Genomic DNA, 6,023 nt, shown 5'->3' on the forward strand with positions numbered 1-6,023 from the left:
TTGTCCTTCAGATTGGATGGGGGGTGGGTAGCTCAAGTCTCTGAGGAATGAAAGCAGAATTAGGAAGAATGAGGTGTCAGCTGGGAGCATTTCCTGATTCACAGGTGACACCCTGAGATCCTTGTGAGGAGTGACCGGAAGGAGAAGGAATTGGTCTTGGTTAACGTCTTCCTTTCATCAACTAGAGTGCTGTGCTTTATCAGCAAAAGAAGGAGAAAGATTGGGTGGGAGCGGGATGGGGAGAATGTGGTCATGCTGACGACAGGTGGCAACAGTCAACTCCATGGTATTGATACATGGGGAGGAATTTTTCACTTTATAGCTGGTGCTTGCAAGCGAGATATCATCATCAAAATTTTCCACAGCGGCAAACTCTTCCATGGGCTGATTTTACCTGGTGTGAAGAAATCTCTTCTTTATTGGTCCTATGTTTACTCAATTTTCTACCCATTAGTTTTCAGGAATGACTCCACTGTGACACATCAGGGAAGATTCACCACTGCCTCCGCAAAATAGTTTTCGTCGTCTTTTTTTTTTTTTTTAATTGGGAACAATTTTCATTAATCGTTCATTTAAATATATAAACATAGTATAAAGTACAATCATGACTCCTCTTAAAGGCACAAAGCACAGTTCTGGAAGAGACTAGGCAAGTCATAGCATTTTCCACTGGGCATTGACTTGAAGACATTAGATCAGCAATTCCTAATTTGAGAGATATTGAGATAATTTCTAAGGGGTTAGAAATCTAAAGAAAATCTGCAGTCTAACTATTGTTATTTATAAAGACATATTTTTGGGAAGACATTGAGTATTCTGACTGGTAAAATGTGCTCATTTAAACTGATACAGAATTCATGGTGGCTTTGTGACATGTAGTTTTTAAGCTGATGCATAACAAACAATAAACAATGTTGAGTAGGGAAGCCTATAAAAAGTCTTTTACTTGAAAAGAGGGTCCTTTTAGGTGGTGAGTTAGGAAATTCTGGATAGAGCAGGCCCTAAACTGGTAACAGCTGGAAACCCATTGTAGCCCACAGCCAGACTAAGTCCTGGACCCTAGCCAAAGAGCCATCATTTAGCGTCAGACAAGGGCTTATAAAACCTTAAATTCTTCTCCTGTCTCTTGCTTCTTCCCTCAAGTTGGGGTTCCTTTTGACTGCAAGTGCACTTGTTTATTACAGAATGACTGCTTTTTAAATTGAAAAACTGAGCATAGGTCCTTCAGTGAATTCATTTTTATATAACACAAAATGTCTTAAATTGTTTATGAATCTGTAGAAAGAACCACTGAAATAAATAGTATTGCTTGATTTATTGCAGTTAAGGCATTGAAAAACACAAGAAACTGTCCAAAATGAGATTGTGATGTTTAATATTCAAAATATGAAAACATGAACATACATTTTGTTCAATCAAAAGCTAATATTTGAAAAAATTAACTAATTTCAAAGCAGATGTTAATTATATAAGACCTCTTTAGCAAGATCTATTTGAATGAAGCATTTATAACTTTTATGGTAATTTTTAAATATGTATGTTAAATAATGTTCTTTGAAGTGAAAATAAAGCAAAAATTCCATGCAAAATTCTGAATTCCATATTTTGCTATGATCTTTTTTTATTTGACAGACAGAGAGACAGAAAGGTCTTCCTTCCGTTGGTTCACCCCCCAAATGGCCACTACGCCGATCAGATCCGAAGCCAGGAGCCAGGCGCTTCTTCCTGGTCTCCCATGCAGGTGCAGAGACCCAAGCACTTGGGCCATCCTCCACTGCCTTCCCGGGCCACAGCAGAGAGCTAGATTGGAAGAGGAGCAACCGGGACTAGAACCTGGTACCCATATGGGATGCTGGTGCCACAGGCAGAGGATTAACCAAGTGAGCCACGGCACCGGCCCCTCGCTATAATCTTTATGGCATAGTGACTGTATTTCTTCTTGACTCAACCCAACAGACTACCTGCTCCTTAGGCAATTTTCTCATTTTTATACTAATTCAGTAACTATTTATTGAATGTCTTGGTAATGACATTATTGTTTAGACTTAGGTAGATACAGTTATACAAGTATAACTGACACAAAGAATTTTTTAATACACTTAGAGACAAAATAGGGGAAAGGAAGGAGCATATGTTGCACTTAGTGATACTCTTATTAGGAGAAGCTGTACTTTGGAAATTTATATTCATTAAATAAAAGTTTAATAAATGAAAAAAAGTATTTTTTTATGAACTGATCCATTTTTTAATTGGTTTAAGAATTCATAAAGAAAAATTCTCTTGTTCTCCTTTCAATATATAATTTAAGAGAGAAGAAAATAAAAACTGAGAAAGTTTTAAAGTTCACTGAAAAATATATTAGGGTTTCTCATGGAATAACTTGATAGTATGTGGTGCATCGAATTAAGCTGCTACTTGGGATACCTGCATCTTACATCAAGTCCAGCTACTCCACACTTCCAATCCAGCCTTCTGCTAATGCACCTGGCAGGGCAGTAGGTAATGGCCCAATTCTTGGGGTTACTGTCACCCACATGGGAGACCCAGATGGAGTTCCTGGCTTCTGGCTTCAGCTTGGCATAGCCCTGGCTGTTGCAAGCATTTGGGGAGTGGACCAATGAATGGAAGATTGATCTCCCTCTCTCTCTTCCTCCTCCTCCTCCTCCTCCCTCCCTTTCAAATAAATATGTTTTTAAAGTGGTTTCAACACATTTAAAGCTTTGCATGCCATTTGAATGTTCAGTGGATGCAATGGATAGTTGATTAGCTGATTACATGTGTGGATTCATTAAAATATAGATTCTTCTACTTTTTATTTCATTTAGATTCAAAACTATAGTTGGAAAGGAACATGAAAGTAGTTGATATTGTTTCTAAACCTAAAATATGATAAATGATCATAATAGAAATAGTAACTAGTCTTCATACCTAATATTTTGACTTGGTAAGTCAATTAAACTATATGTGCTTCTTTTATTCCTCAAAATAATGCTATGAAATAAGCACTTGTGTATTTCTATTTTATAGATGATACAAAAGCAAAACAGATCAAGAACTGTACCCAAGCCTGTTCAGCTTTTAAACAAACCTGGCAGTCTGATTGCCGTGTCACCATCACACATGCTATATTGCTTTGGACACTTTAACCTGTAACATTTACAGTTCACTTAAAGTCCAGAGTTCGTAATATATTTGAGAGTAATATAAAAAGCTTCTATTGGTACAAAAAATGGAAACCCATGCATAAGTTTGTATAATGTGAATTTTTCATGAACTTTTTGAAGATCCCTTGTACAATGTTCTCATACATTTCTGTAAATATCAATGTCTCTGGAGATTTCTGGTATCAAATTATTTACAAAGGGCAGTAACATCCCTTTGCAGATAGTTTTAATGATCTTTCCTTAAGAAGAACTTTCTATGCTGTTGTCTTCCTATAAAGGAGAAAATCAGTGAGCCAATCTTTCGACTTCCATCTTCAGAATGTTTGCAGACCTTACATTTTTATTGCTCATTGTGCTTTTTGCATTTTATTCAAAAAATGTCACATCAAAAATGCCATCCACGAATCTCATCAATAGAATCCTCTGGAAATTCATTCAAAAGTCACAAAATCAAAAGGAGCCAGATAGTGTTTGCTATTAGGAACCTAATTCTGAAGACACTGCTTAGGATTGCTGTGAGTTGTGCCCTAATAATAGAAGAACCTCCCCTTGGTCACTTACACAAACCCACACAGCATGAATTACACACGCCGTGATGATGAATTAGGAATGCAGTTATACCTATTTAAAGGACTGCTGTTTAATGTTTAGTTAACACCTACTTGCATTGCCTGCATTGACATTGCTACTCTTTAAGTACAATTTTACACTTAAAATGCTATCTTTTCATACAGCCATTTATTCTATGGCCATTTACGTTTGTTCTTTAAGCAAACATTTCATCTTATATAAACACAAAGCAGCCATTGAAATGAGCACATTTAATTCAAATAACTTTGCATTTTACTGTTTAGACCATTTGCATGATTATTTCATGATTACATGTGAATTTTTTATGTACTATTTGAATTTTAAGTATTATTTGAAAGGCAGAGATGGAGAGAGATTTTCCATCTACTGGTCACTTCTCAAATGCTTGCAACAGCTGGGGCTGGGCCATGCTGAAGCCAGGAGCTGGGAACTCAACCTACTTCTCCCTAGTGGGTGGCAAGAACCCAAGCACTTGAGCCATTTTCTGTTGCCTCCCAGGGTCTGCACAAGCAAGAAGCTGGAGGAGTGAGGACTTAAACCCAAATAGTCTGATGTAGGATGTGAGTGTCCCAAGCAGTGTCTTAACCACTGTGCCAATAGTTACCCCTGGATTTATATAACCTTACAAATATTTAATGTTACTGTTCTTCTCAGATGTGGAAAAGTACAAAATATACAATATACATATTTAAGCTTTAAACTTGCTTGTCTTTTAATCTTTTCAAAGTATCTCAGTTACTTTCTATTTCTAAGTATCAATAAACAGTATTTAGGATTGACTCATTTATATAGACCCTAGGGATGAAACTCCTGGAAGATCCAGTGGAGTGACACAAAAATTCCAGAAATTTTTTTATGATTTTTTTTCACTATTTTGCAGTGTCACTAAGAGTCAAGTAAAACTCTGTTAATGCAAGGCAATAAACCCATACGTATTGAAGTCTTCATTACTGGTATTATGTATTTAATTTAAAATTTTCTCCTATTAAAATTACACACCAGTAAAATTATATTCTGTCATATAATGCATCTTAGTCTGAGAGAAATTATTTGCATATATTGTTAATATTTTCTTGTATACCTGGTAGGACACTGGTTCTCACCTGGGCTGCATTTTAAAATCATTAGGTCAGCTTCAGAAAAAATATTGATATCTGGTCCATACTGATGCAGATTCATCTGATCTAAAAAGGGTCCCAAATATATTTATTTTCATAAGTTGACAGCTTAATGTTTTAGCTAAAACAGAGAAACAGTATTGATGTACACATGTCATATCCAAGTTTTAGTTCTGACTGCTGCATATCGCGCAGGACATTTAACCTCTGTAGGTCAGACTCTCTTCATCCTTAAAATGCAGGTTTGAACTATGTGATCGTTAATAGCACAGCTTGTTCAATACCATATCAAGAAGATGGAAGCACAACTTTATTATCTCTTGACCCATATGTGCCTTTAAGCATTGAGCAACATTGGACCAGTGTGTGAAGGTATTGGCTAAAGTATACTTTAATGATAGTGCAGATAATGTCCTCAGGTTATGAAAAAGTAGTTCCTCACCTAAGCAGGCTGCCCCAGTTTTCTAAAATCTTGACTCCATCTGTCCCAGGATCTTCACTGAGGCTTTTTTTTTTTCTTTTTCCTTTTTCATTCTTCCTTTTGCTTCAACTCATGAGTCATGAACTCTGTGAAAAACAAAATAGGGATTTAGAAACTAGAAAATCCAGATTCTGTTGCAGATTAAGAGGACTGTCCTGTGTGACCCAAACCATATTTATGAAGAAAGTTTCACTTTTTCTGATGGGAAAATAAGTGTATAAGTTAAATACTTAAAAATCAAAACAAAATAATCAAGTAAAAAAAATACTAAATTAGTTGCCCGAAGGCCTAGGTTTTCATCCTAGCTCCCCTCACTCATGAGTCTTTTGACCTTATGACCTTGTTTAAAATGCACTAGCCACATGTGTAAAACTTGGAGATAATTGCTCCCGCCTTTTATGAGACTCAAATGAGATAATCTTTAATAAAATAGTGAGACAGAAATGGAAGATGTAATTGTGGACATTAGCATATCTCAAATGGTTATTTAGTGCTTAAGGTATAAGAGTCAAAAAAGCTAAGACAAGTTTTCATGAAAGTGCTGGATTCCCAAGCAAGAGGAAGTGTATATTCCAAAGGAGAGCCATAAGCACCAGTAACAGGTGAAACAATGGGGTCAAGACAGTAGGAATGGAAGACGAGGTGGTACGATATCGAGATCTCTCTCAA

Source organism: Lepus europaeus, chromosome 8 (assembly GCF_033115175.1).
Source record: "Lepus europaeus isolate LE1 chromosome 8, mLepTim1.pri, whole genome shotgun sequence".
NCBI lineage: Eukaryota > Metazoa > Chordata > Mammalia > Lagomorpha > Leporidae > Lepus > Lepus europaeus.